At 39.7% G+C, this 21,287-nt stretch overlaps 1 protein-coding gene across 1 annotated transcript in view; it reads right to left on the bottom strand.

Annotated features, from left to right (window-relative positions):
• The window catches only part of ZNF516 (zinc finger protein 516), a 123,985-nt gene extending 105,083 nt beyond the window's left edge, over positions 1-18,902 (bottom strand). Inside the window, exon 1 of the mRNA XM_083359963.1 lies at positions 18,639-18,902. The gene's annotated coding sequence lies outside the window, so the exon portion shown is untranslated. The remainder of the gene's footprint in view (positions 1-18,638) is intronic.
• Positions 18,903-21,287: the final 2,385 nt, after the last annotated feature.

Genomic DNA, 21,287 nt, shown 5'->3' with positions numbered 1-21,287 from the left:
CAAGCAAAGTCAATGGGGAAACCAGATTTGTTTAACAACCATGTTACTAACTTAACAACTGCAGTGATTCATTTAACAACTGTGGCAAGCAAGGTCATAAAATGGGGCAAAATTCATTTACTAAACATCCAATTTAGCAACAAAAAATTTGGGCTCAATTGTGGTCGTAAGTTGAGGACCACCAGTGGTTCATACAGAAGTCAAGTGACTGCTATGTAAAAAGGTATAAAGATCCTCCTAAAAGCAGAGAGACCACCGTATATTTTTTGGTGATAATTGTGGCCACTGCACAGTAAATGAAGGTTCCTTGCCTACCATGTATTCATAACTTGCTGGGGCTTGTAGCCATTTACTCTTTCTTTGCTCCTCCCTATTCTGCAAGTAGATAAACAAACTATAAATTATTCCCTAAAAAAGGGCTTCTCAACCTTTTCACCCATTGTACCACTTTTAGGATGAGGCACTATCCGAGTACCACCAGTCACCCAGAAGGTGTCAAAAACTTGACCAAAAAAAAAGGAAAAAAAATGATAAAGTACAGGTAGTCCTCGACTTAACAACAATTCGCTTAGTGACTGTTCGAAGTTACAACGGCACTGAAAAAAGTTACTTATGACCATTTTGCACACTTATGACTGTTGTAGCATCCCCAGGGTCATGTGATTTACATTTGGATGCTTGGCAACTGATTCATACTTATAACATTCAATGTCCCAGGGTCGTGTGATCACCTTTTGTAACTTTTTGACAAGCGAAGTAATGGCTGGGGAGGGGGGCATGGCTAGCTGATCATTCAGGTTGCAGGGTGCCTGTGGGAGGGAAATCCGTGGGTCTCTGGTAGAGGGGGGGTGAGACTGGGGTGGGTTGTCTTCCTTCCCTTCCTCTCTCCCATTGTCCCTTCCTTCCTTCCTTCCTTCCAACTTTCACCCTTTCCTTTTTCTTTCCTTCTTTCCTCACCTTTCTCCCTCTTTGCCCTACTTGCTCTTCTTCCCTGCTTTCTCTCACATTTCTCTCTTCCCTTTCCTTTTCTTTCTTTCCCTTTTTCATCCATTTATTTCTTTTCCTTCCCTTCCCCATCCACATACTTTCCCTCCCTCCCCATTTGGTCAGCCAGAGTTAAAAAAAAAAGAACAAAAGGAGAGACCAGGCAGCTTTCTCAACCAGAAGGACAATGGAGTTTCTCCAGGGATGTCAGGATGCCACCTTACTACCTGACAGATAGAGACTCAGGGCTGCTCCTCTTTTTGATCTTGGCTGGGAAAAGGTGTAGGTAGGGGTGTGTGTGTGTGTAAAAAAGATGGACTCAGGCGCAGGATGCGTCTCCCCACTCTGGAGAGCCCCACTTTTCCCAGCGTGTTGCTCCCGGCCTTATTTGCAGGAGAGGAAGGCCACCTGCTGCGCTGCCTCGGGACCCTCCGTGGAAACCAAGAGGGCAGGGAGCGAAAGTGCAGCTTTGGCCGGGGAGTTCAAAGAAAGGGTGTCTGGGAGCACTGCGGGGGCAAAGAGCTGAGGGCATCTGGCCCGGCCTCCACAGCTCGGCCACGCTACCGCGAGGCCTGTTAAGAGCAGCACAGTCTGGCTTCCCTGGTTCGGCTGGCAGAGGGCGAGTGGTGTGCCAACCAAGCGAACGTAGGGAAGCAGAGGCGGGCGGCTGCCTTCCCCTGCTGCGCTTGGTGCCTCCCCTACCTGGCCATGAGGGAGCAGTGCCTGTCCTGCCCACCTGCCTTGCCGTGCAGCGACAGCTCCTCCCTCCCTGCCCGCCTGCTGCCCTTCGCTGGCCGCCAGGTAGAGAAGTCCAGCCGAGGCCAAGCAAAGGTCACAGGCACTTCTCCGTGGGGCGCGCCGGCTGTCAGAACTGCGATGCCTGTGCACCCCCCTCCAGCTCCGGGGCTACCTGCGGACTAACCTCCACCGCTTTGTGCCCCTTTGGCTGTGCGCCCCGTTGGCCCAGCCATGTCACTGATGGAGCTCTACAGGGGGTCACCGGTGAGGAGAATGGGGAAAAGCTACTGGTGTTCCGCTGGCCTCTCAGAGGTGGCTCCAGCCAGCGAAGAGAGGAGGGGGGTGGTGAGCCTGGAACCAGCCCCGACTGCTCCAGGAGGCCAGCGGAACGCTGGAAGCTCTCTACAGAGGGCCAATCCAGCATCAGGCTGTGGGGAGGGGAATCCCAGTGGCGTCCTCATGGCTGCAGGCATGGACCCCCCCTGCAGTGGAGACCCCGCAGAAACCCCGCTTGAGCATTCGGGAGGAAAGACGGGGCTCCCTCCCTTCCTTCAGCGAGCACAAAAGACGTCTGAACAGAACAAGCCTAGCCAGGTTCTGCCAGCGCCCACCCCCGCCCAGATGCCCTCACCACCCCCAAGCATTTTTTACTAACCTGCTTTCAGCTGCATTCTGTTTCTCCACTTCTCCCCTTCACCACATGTTTGTGGGACTATGGTAAAAAAGAAGAAAAAGTTCCATGAGACTTTCTAACTTCTCACGAGATCTCGCGAGAAGTTAGTCTCGTGGAACTTTTTTTATCCCACAAACACGCGAAAAGAAGCAAATGGAGAAACGGAATGCAGCTGAAAGCAGGTTAGTAAAAAAAAACGCTTTTTACTTTCTTTTTCTTTTTTTATAGAGCTGTTCAACCGATCCTACAAGTACCACCAGCCATGTGCTCATGTACCACTAGTGGGACGCGTACCACCGGTTGAAAAGCCCTGCCCTAAAATATGAACAATATTTTAAATTGGGTATAGACCATTTTATGCCATCCTAATTCTTTGTTTTTTCAAGTCCCATGTGACATTATCTAAGACAGGGCTTTTCAACCTGTGGTACACGTACCACTGGTGGTATGCAAGCACTGGGCTGTGTTATGACTCAGGGCCAGCCGGTGGGTCCGGCAGCCGGTTCCGATGTATCGGATGACTCAGATGAGGGGGAGGAGGAGGGTGTGGAAGACGAACCGGCTGATGATGGCTTGGAGGCTTTGCAGAGCCCTCAGCCGGGGACCTCTTCTCAGCTGCGTGAGCCCGATAGTGCGGAGGATGATGACCCACAGTTGGCCCTGTTCAAGGACGCCCGACACAGGAGGCAGTCGAGCAGGAACAAACAAAGAAAGGCTGTGGGACTCCTCGGGAGGAGGCACAGGGAGACCACGCCCTGAACTCTAAATAAAAGGAGTGTTTGGGGAGGGGCTGGTTGCTGAAAGCAACCCTTCTGCTTGAGGATTCAAGTTCCAGTGTTTTTGTTTCTTGTTCTGTTAATTGAGTAATAAATCTTGGCAGGCGCTTTTCAGCCTTGGACGCTCTCCAGTCTCTTCTGTTTGAATAGGGGTTTGCCTTACTACAAGGCCGGAAGAGGGCTGGTTCAGAACAGGCTGGTGGTATGCAGCGTCACCTTCCTCCCCACCTGCGTTGCACCCATGCACCGGCCTTGCTGTGTCGACCCACCAGGAGCTCTCCGTGGACTGGAGTTCTTCAGCAGAGGTCGGGCTGGCTGTACACACTGATCAGCTGGTGACTCTGTAGGGCCGGCCCCAACCTCTGCCGATGGGCTCCAGTCTCCTGGTGGCAGCCCCAGTCAGTGAGGAGGCTCGGAGGGAGGTGGCGGCCCGGCACTGGGGCTGCCAGGGCTCAAGCACCAGGATCATATCCACATAGAGATGTAGCCCCACCACCAACCCACAAGCCAGCATCCGGCGAGAAGGTTCGGGAGGGAGTCGACCCTGAGCTTTCCCCCCCTCCTACATTGTGTGTCGGGCCCACGGGGCTCGACAGCTGCTTTGCAGCTGATCGGCACTTCTTTGGGACTGTCAGGGCTCAGTGAAAGCAGGCGCGTCTGCTGAGCCCCGAATAAGCACTTATCACCTGGAAAGCAGCATTGATCCATGCTCACACACAAACACGTGCAAGCACTTACAGCTAAAGGCGATTCAGCCTTCTACTACGGCTCCCAGTGCTTGCCCCCGCACAGGGCTCATGATTGGCCCTGCGCCTGGGTGCCCGCCCCCTGGGAGAAGTGTGGCCCTATCCAAGGCACACATGGCCCACTCCTCTCCCATCGCCCTTTGCAGGCCTGCCATAGAGCTGGCCGTGAAGCACCCAGGGAAGAAGCCACGGAGGCGGGCAGGCGGGTAGTGAGTCCCCCCCAAAGTGAGGCTGCGGAGAAGCCGCGTCCTCCCAGACTGCACTCCGTCCGTCGCCTCAGCACTGAGCCTGTCTTCCATGTGGTTGCCGCCAAAGCCGTCCTTTTCCAACGGGCACATCCCTGATGAGGCCTTTGGGCACCACCCGCCCAGTCCCAGGCTCTGCCCCCATCCCAACACCGCCTTTTGAGGGTGGATTTCTGGCCTCCCTCTGCGCGTCTCCGATAAGGAGCAAGACCCCTCGCGCCTTCTGAGGCAGCCAAAGCCTGCATGGGAAAAAACAATCTTTATGGAAGCAAAATAAGCCCAATTTCAGGACTTTAAGGGCAACTGCAACGTAAGCGTGACTGTGTGATACCTCCCTATCTTGGACTTCAGAAAGCGATTTTCCTAAACTGAGAGTGACTGGTAGCAAGAGGAAATAATGGGGAAAGGAGACGGGGTGGGATGGGGTGGGGGAGTTGGAGTCGTTGAAAGCACAATTGCTCAGAGAATGGAGAAGAAAAGAAAAGAAGCGACCCAAAAATCTTAGGAAACAACTAGAAAAACAAAAAGGTGACAAAAAAGAAGCCCAGAATTGTGAACTGCTGAGAATGAACTGAGGTTGGTGAAGGAATAAAAAGAACTTCTTCAAATAGGATCAAGTTAAAAGGAAAAAAAAGTAAGGAAAGAAGAAAGGTAGGGACAGCGGGAGAGAGGAAGGGAAGGTAGGGACAGCGGGAGAGAGGAAGGGAAGGAAGGGACAATGGGAGAGAGGGAGGAAGAAGGGCACCCACCCCAGTCCCACCCCCCTCCATCAGAGACACATGGATTCCCCCCACACAGGCACCCTGCAAACTGAGTGATGAGCTGCCCCCACCCGCCATTTACTTTGCTTGTCAAAAAGTTGCAAAAGGTGATCACATGACCCTGGAACACTGTGACCGTCATAAGTATGAATCAATTGCCAAGCATCCGAATGTAAATCACATGACCCTGGGGATGCTGCAACAGTCATAAGTATGCAAAATGGTCATAAGTCACTTTTTCCAGTGCCATCGTAACTTCGAACAGTCACTAAGCAAATTGTTGTAAGTCGAGGACTACCTGTACTTTATCACTTTTTTCCTTTTTGGTCAAGTTTTTGATACCTTGCTGGGCGACTGATGGTACTCGGACATTGCCTTATCCTAAAAGTGGTACAATGGGTGAAAAGGTTGAAAAGCCCTGATCTAAGATAGCAAAGGAGTATGGTAATTGTAGTACAAATTGTTTGAAAGGCATCAGGCTGCCAACCCTTCTTTAGACAGGAAGATATTTCTTCCTTCAGTGTATTCTTCACATATTCTTGCTTTGAATCATTTTCAACTCAAGAGTTGTGGTGGCGCAGTGGTTAGAATGCAGTATTGCAGGCTAATTCTGCTGACTGCCAATTGCCAGCAGTTTAGCAGTTCAATTCCTACTGGCTCAAGGTTGACTCAGCCTTCCATCCTTCAAGGTCAATAAAATGAATTCCCAGATTGTTGGGAGCAATATGCTGATCCTGTAAATCGCTTAGAGAGGGCTACAAAGCACTGTGAAGGGGTATATAAATCTAAGAGCTATTGCTATTTTAACTGGGTATGTTTTTATTTTTTGTTTCTTTAGCTACAGATAGTTCTTACTGCTGCTGCTTGTTTATTTGGTGTGTTATTTCAATTATATGTTTTTAAAAGTGAAATTGATTTTGCATTTTATTTTTTATTATATTTATTTATTTATTTATTTAATTGATTTTATATACCGCCCTATTCCCGAAGGACTCAGGGCGGTTTACAGGGCGAATTAAAACAATGCAAATAAATACAATTAAAAAAGAATTAAATTAAGACTAGCCCACAATTAAAACAAATTAAAATTTAAAATTTAAAGTTAAATTAAAACCCCCTCAGAATACCTTTTTAAATAGTCAGCACCAACACTCTGAATAAAAATATGCTTTTGGACTGTTACTCTCTTGTCTCCCAAACATATTCATGTATCAATAAATAAGAACACTCACTTAATACTAGTCTTCTCAAGTTTTCCATGGCCTACCAGTAATTAATTCATAGAAGAAAGCTGCTAAGGCTTTTAAATAGTTTACAAAACCATGTATTTTTGTTTAAACAAATTAAAAGATGCTTACTCATTCAACCCAGATTATGACTGCAGTTACTGATCTATTACACAACTTGAAATGCAATCACACTTTTATTAGAACATCGAGAAAGAACATTTGGAAACTGTAATTAATCTACTTTCCAGTTTCAACCCAGATTTATTAATAGGATATGAGTAAATATGATTTCACCATATAGAATACTACAGAACAAATCCTTTAAAATCCTCCATTACCCCTTTCGAGGAAGAAAAAGTTAAGTGTGAGAATAAGTATAGTTGCGGGGTGTTTTCTAATGCCACTTTGATCTAGGTGTAATTAAACAAGTCTTGCACAAGAATAAACTCTGAATTCATAAAATGCCTGAAAATCAAAAGGAACAAAGAACTATAGAAGCATTTCTTTTCCATATGCCTTTATCTCAATACATCCAAAATACTAATAATACCACAGGCATGGCTTGTATGTATTATATTTCTAGATGAACCAAGGAAAAGTATAATTATAGGACAGCTATATCAAGAATTGCAATCTGACAAAAAAGAATTTCCACAGTGGAAATAGTAGCAATGTATATTATATCCTACTTGTAGCACACAGTCTTCTGAAACTGACTCTCTGAGTTCAGTATCACAAAATGTTCCCAAACATTCCAACTGTTTGAGGAATGAACATTAACAGAATGTTCATAGTACAGTTTCTATAAGTGAAAAGAATGTGTATGCTTGGCTGGTTAGTGGAAAATCGCCAAAGTCCAACAGTCACATTTGTCTGCTGAAACCAAACTTTAGAAACATCTCTAGACTATCAGGGTTTAGCTAAAATACATAAGAATGCACAACTAGTAGGTTAAGAGTACAAGTCAAGAAAGGTAATGAGCAATGAACAGTGTCAGGCAAACTGATAAAATATTTTCTGCAGAATATAGCTCAAAGAAGAAAATGCAACAGAACCTGGCACCAAAAATATACTGTCTGACAGAAGTATCAAAAAGGAACTGAAAAATTATATTGCTAATAATATCAATTATAGTTACTGATATAAACATCAGTTCAGCCATGGATATATGCCTTACCTAAATAATTCTGGTTTCTTACAGTCATCTTATTCCTTAGCAAAGATATCATGAATTGAAAGCTAAAATTAGTGATGTACGTTACTGAAATTATGATTTTGTCATCTTTCAACTTAATAAAACAATGTTAAGAAAAACCTTGTTTTTCCAAAGAGATGTTCAGATCTGATACCAAATGGCATCCTTTTTTTGAGATATTGCTATATTTAAAACAATGTAAAATGAAACATTAATTACAATAAAAAACTAAGCCAAATTATGAGACAAAATGATCAAATAATTTTAGCAGTTCCAAGTTTCCTGTTTCTAGATATTCCCATGACTGGCTAAATATTTGTCTTTGTTTTCAACAATACTATCAAGCTTGACTGCTAAAAATAGCTAAGTATTACAAATGCATTTGCTCTATAGTCAGCATTGCACTAGGAATACAAAACTGGAAATTGTTCTTACTTTAAAAGCCAAAGGATAAAATCATACCATTTTATTTAAGCACATAACATAAAGGATTGTGAAAAATATCATCCAGTAACTATTTAGAAATCCTACTGAGTTCCACAGTGACCCCAAAACTGTGGCTTCATAAGCTGCTTAGAATGCAAAATGAAGACAAGAAAATGTTTTCTGGTTTTGTTAACTGAAGCTTTCAAATCACTAATGAGAAAGCTGTGCTCCATGTTAAATTCCATTCCCATGCATAGCTTTAAGTTCTAAATTATTCACTTGAAATTAACAAAACATGTTTTAATTTTCATGAGCCAATAGATTTATCAAAATATCCATGTGAAGTGGACTGACAAAGCATTATCTTACTGATACCAATGCAAATGAATAGGTTTGACAAATATTTTTTTTAAAATCCAATGAATGCAACTCATTTTGAAATCTAATAAAACATCTTGTAACTTTTTATACAGCAGAGAATTTATTACACACTCCTAATTTGCAACCACATTATTCATGTAATTGTAACACAGAGAAGATCAGCATAAGGAAGAAAGGAAGAGGTATAGAATTGCTTCTTCAAGCAATAGGCAAAGATTTACCAGTAAAATGGGGAATTTCTCTCGTGACCTCCCTTGTTCTTGCATTTCACCTTTAGCTGAGTGCAATAAAACCTCAAAAGGTTCCCTTCTGTCTTGAATGGGACATTGTTACAAATCAGTGTAGGAATCACCATCCAATATCTAGAGGGTGCATGCATGTTCCACAATTCTTATATTACAAATAAAATATATAAAGCCCCCAAATTTAGAAATACACAATGGAATGTGTTAAGTTGGGGATAAGAGTAGAAGAAAACTAAATTGCATTACCTCCCCATCCTATGTTAACAGACTCCTATTATAATGTTTTAAAACTTCAAAGCTAAAACAGTATCTGCTGCAAACATTTAAATCAAAGAACTTTGAATTTTCCAGATGCTTTAGGGTACCAAAAAAAAAAGCCACTTGGGTGACTTTGGGCCAGTCACTCTCTCTCTCTCAGCCCAACCTACCTCACAGGGTTGTCGTGGAGAAAATAGGAGGAGGAGGCTGTGTTAGATATATTTGCCGCCTTGTGTTATTTGTAAAAATAATAAAGGCGAGGTACAAATCAATAAAAAATCTACTCGTTCTCCCAATGGCTCATGTCAATCAGAAGAGACTCAGGTGAGTTTACATCCATAACAATGTTGCTCCATTAAAAAGGGGAGGAGGAAATTGAAGTTGTGGAAAGCACAGGAGAATCACACGTGATGGATGTTTGCATTAAAAGAAAAAGCCTCCTCTGGATGCAACCAATTTTATACTGTTAACACCACTGGATAAAACAGACAAAATAAAACCTGCTTGCAAGACATAGTGTTTTCAGTATTATCTCACAACTAAGAAGCAATAAATCCACAAACTGCAAAGAACAAAACATTACTGGTGCAAACCTATTGGGTAATAAGTTATTTGGCAGCTTTTACACACATTTTCTCCCTTGTCCTTGTATACTGAGCACATCTCAAAATATATGAACATGTATCTTCTGATCCCTGGCATAAACAAGTTTAACTGTAATCCAAAAATGCAAGAATAAACTAGCTATAATAACAATATATAAAAAAAAACCTTCAGTGCTGATGCAGCAGTATGGATCGAGTAAAGGCATACAACAGAAAGCAACTGAAATAGCTTTACAACTGAAGTATTTGTACTAGTATTCTATTCAGATCTTAACTCCCAAAGATTACCTAGGGCCTAGGCTGAAGGAGGAAGTAAGGTTCAGTGAACCATTAGGCAGACACTTGCTAAATGTCAAATACCCTAATTAAACACTTACACAGCAACAAAAATACAGCCCTGCATTATATAAATGTATATTCTCTCTGAAAAACTAGGCTAGTTGCAATGAGTAGAACAGCCTTCCCAAACTTAATCACCTTTCACTTATTTATGGATTATAACTTTTAACATTTCCCAGCAGTTTTTTAGAACACTGCGTTAATTTAGGTGAGATATTAAAATAGTTTGCAAGACTAATGCTCAAGCCATCAACTCAAGAAATTGAAACCTAGAGCATATCAGCCCTAATAAGCAGGCATATACATAGAATGAAGGCTACTGCTAAGCTTGTAAGTCGCCCTGAGTCTTCGGAGAAGGGCGGGATATAAATGGAATTAAAATAAAATAAATAAATTAAACATTGGAAAGAACTTGAATAAAAGATGGAAATGGCAGAGAAGAAGAAACAAAAAAAGTTTGCAGCTAGAATGTGCACTCTTATTTTGAAGTAAGCCCCAAAGCCCCTTTTTTCATAGTAGTATGTCCTGTCCATGCCTAATATTTGCAGCAAAGCAAAACTGATGTCTCAATGGAATAGGTAAGAAATCAGAGAAGAATAACTCTGAATAAGAAATCAGAATTTTGCAATAACTTGAATCCTAACAGCTTTAACCTAGCACCGAAAATGTATAAATATTTACAATATGTGTGATGTCTGCTTTGAAAAAGGAATGTTGCTGCAAGGTACAAATATTTATACTGAAGATGTCGACTCAAATAAATGGCCCTTTCGGTTGGATTTTACTGTCCAGCCATTCATTTTCTACATGCAGTCAAACACTTTCTTTCTATTAACATGGAAGAGTGCAGTCTTCCAGCTATCACTGAAGAAAAGATTGCCAGGAATTGTCTTAGTTGAAGTTTACTTCCTTCTCATCCAAATATATCCAAGCTTACTGACATTGTAGGCATAAACGTCAGATGAAAGGCAGGCTCTATGTGAATCCACTTCTTACATTTTGGATAATTATACCAGATGTACTGACAAAGAATTAAAAATACTGGTATACACCTTGGTGGACACTCTAGCAATCCATCTCCAAATAAAATCTAAATAACAGGCCACAGTTATTACAGCTCTACGAAAGCAATAATGGCATGAATGCTTCCTCAAAGGTATTTGTAACTCTCCATTTTAATTCTTATTTTAGCACAGATCCAAAGGAAAGAAAAATGAGCAATTTTCAGAATTTGTGAAGTTCTCAGCTCACAATGACAAGGATTACATTACAGTAGTGATTAATAGCTCCTATAATGAATGCAACAAATGAATGCTTTTCACTATCTCGCTTAAATTAAAATGCACAAACAGAAACAACAGAAATGCACTTGCCATTTAAAGTATTTTGATCCTACCGAAGAATACTAGCATTAGGTACTTTTCTTTTGACAAAATACTGCATGGTCTTTGATAGAAACAGAAAATGTTTTCAAGTAGAGGAAGAATTCACAAATTAAAGGCACAGGTTTGGGCAAGAATTTTCTTTCCAGGTGTTATTTTGATGTCTAGTCTTGGAATTAAGGCTAATACTGCTCAACATCAATTCTCTTTCCTACAGAGTTTTCAAATATTCAGTAAGAGTTATATATAAACATGAAATAATAAGAAAAAAACTACTTTAGTGGATAAGGTTAATGAAGCCTATCATATAAGACAGAAATAACACGTATATGTATTAATTCTAAAAAATAATTTTCAGGGGCCAAAGATCACAGGGATATAATAGTAAAATCCGGATGGCCCCCGACCTTCGCACCTTCCGGCGCGACTTAAAAACCTACCTGTTCCAGCAGTCCGGCCTGGCCTGATAGCTCTTGGGGTTTCATTTGTTTTTACTATTGTTTAACTGTATACCTACCTTGCTCTGTACACCGCCCCGAGTCCCTCCGGAGAAGGGCGGTATATAAAAACAAACAAATAAATAAATAAAACAATAACATTAAAGGGAATGAGGATGGGGTTTGGGGCCTTTTGTCGGAAGTGAGGTTCTTTTGGGGAGAGGCTATTTATAATATTTTTAGATGTATTAAGAATTCTGGAGATAAAATGCAACTATATTCACTTCCTTGTAAAAAGCATAGTATAATTGCTGTACTGTAATTTTAATTTTTGCCTCCAACTGTTTTTGTTACTTTCTTAGAGGTTCACATAGTATAGAGAACAGGGATTAACAATTTTTAGCAGCATTTTTCAATATTTATGGATAAATACTGAAGAGGACTTCACATGATTGTTAATACTAATTTAATAAAGACAATACGAAGGAGCACACTTGATTATTATCTCACTTTTCCCCAAGAGTTCATCCACTTCTATATTGGCAATACAAAAATCCATCAAGTATAAAATTACATTACAGCTTGAGAATACAAAGACATTGGAATTCCAAAATAAATCATGCACGGTAATACGATAAAGTTGACAAAACAACTGAATTCAGGCAAAATATACAAATGTGGTATATTTATCTAAACCAGCTGTATTCAAGCCAGCTCATAGTCATCAGTTATTGATTGTGGCTATTCTAGAACTACAGTCTGAATTATGATTTATATTAAGTGTGAAATTAAAGACCACTTCCAAATCACAACTAAAGCCAAGTAACAATTATCTGATAATAACATTGAAACCACGGCTGGCATAATTCAGTTTCATGTTGCATTTGAATTCAGTTCTATTCATCCAATTTTAATACCATTCTATGTTATCAAGCTTTCGGATGTAAGGGGTTGGAGTTTCTTGGTCTGAAAAAAAAACTATTTCACCCTATATTTGAACAACGTCAAATACAAATATGACAAACTACAGTTTATCTCCAAACTAGGAATGGAAATCAAAGTATGACATCCAGTTCAAGGCAGGACAAACTATTCTGTACAATCAACTGAAACAAACCTGCAAAATATTTTCAATATATATTTCTTAATTACATATTTAATGTTCAAATATTCATTACATTATTTCACTTGATGAAAGAATCTGGAACAGGAATTATTAGAAGCAATGTTGGCACTTTATACATTTCTAAATTACATTCCTGCTCTAAATATTCTAAGGTATTTGATATTTTGCAGCATTTGAAAATACTTTTCTGATATTAAATACACCGAATATTTGCTTACTTTGAAATCCGCTCATAATGCTGGAGTAAACTATTATTGATAGTGTTGCTATCACGAAACTTTGCTTCTAAGAGACCTCTGAAGCATAATGTAGTTTATCAATCATTCTAAAACAAAATATTTTCCAAGGGATTCTTTGTTCTCCAGTACTTCATATATTTCTGTGTTTTGTTCTTCCTATTTCAATTTTTGCAAAAGCAGCAGCTTCTTGTGTCTCAATGGTTTCCATTTCCCTCCCCAGTCTTTTACATATATAGTGTAATCATGTGATGATGCTTGTACAAATACTCAGATGAACAGTTATTGCCATGATTAAACAGTTGTCATGATATTTGAACCAATTCTTAGAGGACTAAAATAGACAGACTCTACTGTCCTTAGAAGGTAGTAGAAGACAAGTGTCAATAAAATAAGGCAACAGATCTCAAACTGGCTTACTACTTTGAGGAAAATGGGATTACATGCCAACACAACAGAACCTTGTGCCCTTAACTGGCACAGTTAACAGAATGGTTAACGACAAAAGAGCTATTCACTCTTCAGTCTTCCAAGGGACACCAAGTACTATATGCATGGAGAAGCAAGTAAGATTGCATTATTTGGGTATTCAGGGGAATAATCTATATGGATAATCTAAATTAGAAAAAAGAGCCTATTTGCATAAAGCAGTGTGCATGAACACACACTAGGTTTCCTGATACTCATTCAATTGGAAGACATCAAGAAGTATATTCAAAACAGACTCCAAAGATTCACACCCATTTCTGACTCCATAAGTACTGTAAGAATACATATATGGAAGAGCTGGAAGTCAAACAGCAGTTAGAATATAATATTATTTATTTTAGCAGATGTTTATATCTGAAGGTAGTGAAAAACTATTTTTCCTCCCAAGAAACAAGAATTCTGAATTTTCTTGCACTATTCCACTGACTTAACAGTCCACCAAAGGATTGGCATTGTCATCTAGACAATAGAAACAGAACCCCAAAAGGACTAAAGGAAGCATTTTTGCATTTGGTGATAAGTTCATGCCTTCTCCAATGTCAAGTATAAAAATTTCACAGATGGTAAATGAAGAAACCAAGGTGTGAAGTGAATTAATGACTGTCACAATTCAGAGTTTAAGGCGAGAGCTGAGAGTTCAAGGCAACAAGATCTTACTTGTAAAGATCTAGGGAGGGAGCATAATTGTTTTTTATTTGTGGTTTTAATTGTGTTGCGCTGATCAGTAGCCTTCATAAATTGTACTGACATCAGGACATCATGCTACTGAGCTTTTTGTTTTTTTGTAAAAATGAGGCATTCTTCACTGTCACAATATAGTTTGGTTTTAACTAAGCATACAGTAGGAACCCAATTATGGTATCATCCAAGGTAACCAATGTGTCTATAGAAAACCTTATTTTACACCTGCCAAGCTTTTTGATTACCTAAACATATACTAATATAGTATTACTACTAATAACAGTTAATTAAGATATGGGATAGAAGGCCAGATCCTGAAGTTGAAACTCAAATTCTTTGGCCACCTAATGAGAAGGAAGGACTCACTGGAGAAGAGCCTAATGCTGGGAAAGGTTGTGGGCAAGAGAAGAAGGGGACGACAGAGAATGAGGTGGCTGGATGGAGTCACTGAAGCAGTAGGCGTGAGCCTAAATGGACTCCAGAAGATGGTAGAGGACAGGAAGGCCTGGAGGAACATTGTCCATGGGGTTGCGATGGGTCGGACTTGACTTCACAACTAACAACAAGAAGATATGGGAAGCCAATGTACTGTAACAGAAAGCAACACACTATAGAATCACCTTCATTTCCAAAAAAATATGTTTGTCAGCCAAACATTTGGTTTGTATAGTATTGTTCCTCAAAACCAGGGAGATCAGAAGCGCACTGCTACAAAACTTTTAAGATTCCAGAAAATGAGCTTTTTTGAAACTATGTCCTATGGTAACTATTGTATCAATGGGCAAGTTGCTCCACCACAGCATTCACAATGTTTTCCAAAATTTAAATGTACCCACCAATCCCAAAATGATTAGAAAACCTGTAGCTTAATACAATCAGCAAACCCAGCCACTTAGCATGTTTAATATCAAGGCACTCATTATAGCAACTGCCTAGAAACCTAGATCTGGCCAACAGTAGCAGGTTGTTAAGAGTGCATTTATAGTATTCATTTGTGATTGACACAGGCTTAAAATTCTTTCTCCCCTCCCTTCTCCTCTCTGAACTTCAGCAAGAGACCAAGGAATACTGAAATCTTTATTTAAGCTACAGTAAATTCTCTGATGCTTGTACATTCCCCATTTATTCATTTCCTGTTATATTTTTCTTTTCTTTTTTCCTTTTCTCTTTAATTTTTCAAACATTCTTAATAAAAAGGTAATAAAAAAAATCCTACAATTCTTTTCAGGGTATCAGCTTTATTATAAACACAAACAGTGAACTGTATGCAATTGGCAGAGAATATTTCAATATATGAAACTAGTTCTACTTGGAAAAATATTCAGGAAATCAAGAATGCTTATGAATCAAGAATCCTTATGTATCAGGTAAAGCTAATGATACTTAAAAGTAAGGGTGATCTAAAACTTCCTGGAATTTCTTGTATGTCAGAATTATCTGGAGAACATAGTTTCCTCATACTTCTGGTGACAGAGATGCAGAAATCTTCACTACTTCTTGCAATAGACCAGAACGAGTCAGAGGCTCACCAGAGTAGTGTAGGAGTTGAAAAAGAACATCTGGTTCCTGCTCTCCAATCAGCATTATCAGGCAAAAATGTCCCCTTCATCCGTAGTACTGAATAATCGACCTTTAATCCTACAGATACCTATACATAAAACTCAGACTCTAAAAGATTACCCTCTGAGATATTAAAATTGGCTGGTCTTTAATGCAAACAAATTCTTGCTTTTGTCGGTTATCTTTTGCAGTAAAACTTTCCAAACAAGAAATGTTAAATCAGTTTAAGAATTTCCTCTGAATAGGCACAATTCTAAATGTTTTCATGCCAAGGTAGGGGTTCGCATCTACTTAAATGTGGCTACAACTGTGGAATTTCTGCTTTGAGCAAGGGCACGCTGCCTATAAAAATGACAGACAACCTATCAATCATGCTTATCTTGATAAGTCGATAATCTTGCGTTTTTATTTTTTTCGTTTTCTTAAAATGCTTTAACAATTACATTGAGCATAAGAGCCACTAAGACTTTATGTCCCCAACCTAGACGTGTTATTATACTATCCATAGTGATGAAATTATTTTCAGAAATGAGCAAAAGAATCCTAGACAAAATTAAAATAATATTGAAACTGTAAGTTTCTGCCTCTGCTTACTATTGGTTCCACGGTTGTCATATTCAAGAATGCTTTCACAAACTCTCAGATCCCATAGTCCTGGCACATTCTATTAATTTAGTCACATATTTTTTCTCTCTGCTTCAAGATCACTCATTCCAATGTCCCTTCTAGATATTGGCTTTCCCTTTTCCCCACTGTAAACCTGCCCAAATCGGATGTCACTGCTTCCTCTTTTTATTCCCTGAATCATGCAAAGTTTTCTTCTGGATCATCCCAATTCAGTGTTTCCCAATTTGGGCAACTTTTAGATTGATGGACTTCAGCTGTCAGAATTCTGGGAGTTGAAGCCCACTTATCTTAAAGTTACCACAGTTGAGAAACACTGCTCCAATTACTCAATTCCTACTCTAAATTTTCTCTAAAAATTTAGAAATAATACGGTGCACCCTCCCTCTTCCTTACGTTTTCATTTTGTGTGGTTGGATATGCTGAAAATGAAAGTAGGCCTAATGGCTGACCATCTGTGTTGCCCATCTACTTCTCAAGAGGCACAAGAGCATTCTGGAAGAAATCAATGGCAGAAGAAGTTTTCATAAGAACTCCCAATCATTTGTTTTAATTTTAAAAATTAAAGTATTTTTAATAATGTAAATGTCAAGATGGCACAGCACAGAGCAGTATTCAGGTACAATGATGTTTTTGTGCATGCATGGCCTACCCTGGTTACAGAACCTCCATATTCAAATGCAGTATATTAAAACATAATGCAAGCTGTTATTTTAAGCATTCAGCATTTTCATGGGGCACACACAGAATCATGTAGTTGGCCACCATGAGAAAAAGGATAGCAATAGCACTTAAACTTATACATTGCTTCACAGTGCTTTATAGCCTCTCTAAGCAGTTTAGAGTCAGCGTATTTCTCCCAACAATCTGTGCCCTCATTTTACCAACCTCGGAAGGATGGAAGGCTGAGTCAACCTTGAGCCAGTGAGAATCGAACTGCCAAAATGCTGGCAATTGGCAGTCAGCAGAATTAGCCTACAGTACTGCATTCTAACCACTGTGCCACCACAGCTCTAGACTAGACTTTTGATTTGATCCAGACTAGATGCTAGACTAGACTTTTGATTTGATTTGATCCAGAAGACTTCTTATACATGTGTATGGGCATGGGCATCCCCAAGACGATTCTAAATATCCTTGATCTTCTATTGTCAATTTGCATTTAAGATTTATTTAAACTTGTGAAGTTATATTTTAAATATACTCAGACAAAATATTCAGATTCTGACTGAAAAAAACAAAAACATTTCGATGCAGAATAGTCAATCCATTCTCCATCCAGATGAGTTGGACTTCATTTCAAAGCATTCCTAGCCAAAATCCAACATATGTGGAGGTGCCAGTTAGGAGAAAACTGAGCTAACAAATTCAACAATTAAAATTCTGCAAATGAATAAGCAGATTTACTAGGTGGAGCTTTCATGTTGCCTATGCCTAAATAAAGTTATGCCCAATCTAATGACTCAAAGTAAAACAAACAAAACCAAAGAATACTTTATTACTCACAGGTTACTCAAGATGACTATGGCAGTTACTCTTTTAAAACTAAATATGTCTTCTTAAGTAACTGGGCTGTAATTCTAATTATACAACAAGTGTTCCTATGCAGCCCTGTTTTCTAATTTATTAGAAAAGCCAAACATAAATATCATTTCTCTCAGCAATCTGATGAAAAGCATTCAATTACATATATACAAGTTTCAACAGGACACCTTTCTGATTTTGATATAATTCAATTAAATGTCCTATTGACAGAAAAGGAAGTAAACCTTGCTAAACAGGCTTTTTCCCCTCCTCCCATAAATGCACACACAATGAAAAAATGCCTTGCATATACAACAAAAAGCTTATATTTCAGAATGGTATTTAGCCTGATTTATATTACCTTTATTTTGCTTTATCTGTTGTAGCTTTCAGTGGAGTTCTTGTTTACTCTGCTTGAATACTGAATGTTAAAGCCAGATTTCAACTTTTAAACTCTTAAGGGCCATAAAATCCTGACAACTAGCGTGCATAACCCCCAATTCCATCAAAATTTCTAAGGGACAGCAGGTCATTAGTGATATTTCTCCAATTCAAAGCGGTGTTGAAATGCAGAAATGCTCCCGCCTGCCTTAAACTAAAAACAAGAAATTAAATGAGAACTGGAATTCAGGTTGCATCCCTGCCTCTTTTGTTAAGTAAGCTAGGGCTGGGCTGCCTGAATCTCATACCCAAGAAACACATCTGTATTTCTGCTGAAGTTATATTTCTTGAAGATCTGAGATGGTCTTCTTTTTTAAAAACCCTTTCCCACAACAGAAGGAAAGCCTTCCAGTTGCACTGGAGTGATGAGACAATCCCATAATTCGCATGGAGATTTACAGATACACATACACACAAACATATGACACATATTTCTCCTTCCCCTAGATCCTGGAATGCCACCACCCTTTACCACGCTCCCTCTCTGCCTTGCCTTCAACAATAACGAACCAAAGTTGAACACAGAAAAGCAATTACCTTCGGAGTCAGTACTTCTCCAGGCAGAGCCCCACATAATCCAACAGGACAGCCCTGTAACCTCGAGAGCTGCTTCTCCTCCCACAGAAAGTGAGCCTGGTCAGCTTTTCTTCACCTCCACTTCTTTTTGGGGGGGCGGGGGAAAGAGGGAGAGAGGTAGCGCCTTGACAAATCCTTTTTGCCTTTGTTCAGGGTTAGAAGTTGAGCCTGTTCTCTCAGCCTCTTTCACTTCTTGTATTACAGTTACACGGCTGTGTGACGTCTGGTGAGATGAAAAAGGGAAGAAAACAACTGAGTAGAAGGGACGCCTGGCCAGGGAGACTCCTCCTCTCTTTGCCTCACTGCTGCCTCCTCCCTTTTGTCGACTAACACATACAGCAACAAGCGGTTGGAAAGGTTGTGGAGGAGGGGGGAAGAGACAAAAACAAGGGGTGGCCTTCTTTCCTTCACAGGTACGGGTGGCCCTTACAGCTATAAGCCCAGCTCAAAATAGCTCTTCCGTAACCATCTTCTGCCTGATTAGCCTGATTTCTTTGGGCTTTTTCCAGAATGTACTCATGGTCGTCTTGGCATAAATTAAAAACTGACACAAACACAATACTGCAACCGATACCCCCCCCCAGAGTATCACTCCAGACATGCTTTGGTTTTCCAGTTGCAATACTAGCAAAGCAAAAGGTTGTTTGCCACCACTCATCCCAAAGGTCATTTTGACTTTGACCACCTTGTAATTTGTCTGAAATAATAAGGGACAATACAATTTCATACAATTATCTGTCCTGAATAAGACCTGTTGTGCTTAAAGAATTACTCCCAGGTAAGGATATAGAGGACTGATATTTAGGTCTTTCATCCAATGTATTTGAGAATAAATACAGTTATCTGGGAGTAAGATCCCTCCAACTCAATAGAGCTTATACCTATTACTTTATTATTACCTACCACTTGCTGTTTATATGTACACTATAAGCTTATGCACAGGAGACAAATTCCTTGTGTCCAATCACACTTGCCAAATAAAGAATTCTATTCTATTCTATTCTATTCTATTCTATTCTATTCTATTCTATTCTGAGTAGTCAAGAGAATTGACTATACTTTCAGCTGCCAATTCTATGCATATAACTTTGAAAAGAAGGCAAGAGGGAAGTATTTCAAGTTAAACATGCTGTGAATAGACCTTTGAACCCATCTAACTCTTTTGCTCACTTTTGAGCAAAAACAAAAGAGAGATTTTTCAGATGCGTGGACAGTCATGACAAGTTTCCTTTTGCATCACAAAAGGAATCAATTTATGCAAGCTTACTCAATATATACTCAGAAGTCTGTACCACCAATTTCAGATGATTTCCTTTCCAGAGCACAACCACAACTGATTTACAAATAAACATTCAAAGCGAGCTATGCTGTCAAATATGAAGGCAACCAAATATGAAGGCTTTACTCTAAGGTCGACATTACTTTTTCTAAAATACTTTTACTAATTCCATAATATGTAATCGTAAATATAATCCAGTGCTAGTAAACAAAGGGGACTAGCAATCCAGAAGTTCAAGGAACAAGTCTTATATTAAATTATTGTTGCATATAGAAAAAGCTGCTGAACAATAATACTGGTACACTGCCTCACCCATTGCACATTTGCCTGAAATTAAAGAAAAGGCGTATGAGGAAATAGCTTAAAAACAAATCTAATTCTAAAACTATGTAACTGAATAGCTAAATGTTCCTACTGAGGTATTCTGTCCTCTTAAAAGTTAAATATATGGCTGCCAAATGAGTTAATGAAAAACTCTTTGCTAGTTAACTCATTTAGTGCATCAGCTATGAATTAAAGTATGTGGCACATGGCCAGAGCATAAAGGACTCTCTTTGAACATGCTCAGATTTCTCTCTAACAAGAAATAGTTCTGATCATCTCCAGAGTGAAGTGGGCAGTTGGCTTCAACACAAAAGGTTGCATTTAGTTCTTGAATTGTCCATCCCACCCCTTTATCCCAACATAGAAGATAAAAGCTAGCAAAAAATCAAGCATTTCACCTTAAAAACACTGCAATCACTTTTCCCCCAAACCCTCTATACTACAGTACATACTATCAGACAATAAGTTCATGATCTAAAGCCAGAAACTTGTTATAATATTGATATTGGGGAAAACGGATGGAATGACAAAGGAAGGAATTTCTTAAGTAAAAGAACAGGGCCAGATCCATGACAGGCAGAGCGCTTTCCAGCTCTTCAGTTACTGAATGTGCTTATTGTGTGGTAAAAGAAATGATCATTATTCATAGCATTCATGGAATATGTTGGCCACTAGTCGTTCTTTTGTGCCAGGACAGTTAGGTCTGACATTTTCTGAAATGAACTTTTAAGTATTTTTTTCTGCCTAAAAGTATTTTTTTCTGCCTAAAGTTTGTGATAATTTAAAAAATCTAATCAGTGCAAAAAAAGAATCAACAGGATGCTGCATTATCCAGTGGGCTATAGAGGGAGGGGGGGATTGTTACACAGTAGTTTCCTTTGAAAACCATGAAGAACTCAACCCCCTATTGTGTTATAGATTCAGTGTGATCCTGCAACACATTAAAAAGTCCTTTTATAGCAATGACTCTTAAATGGATATAAATAATCACATTCTTGAAGTCACAA

The sequence above is a fragment of the Vipera ursinii genome (assembly GCF_947247035.1).
Source record: "Vipera ursinii genome assembly, chromosome: 3".
Taxonomy (NCBI): domain Eukaryota; kingdom Metazoa; phylum Chordata; class Lepidosauria; order Squamata; family Viperidae; genus Vipera; species Vipera ursinii.
Note: the sequence above shows the minus strand (reverse complement) of the source record. Positions and strands in the feature narration are given on the sequence as shown.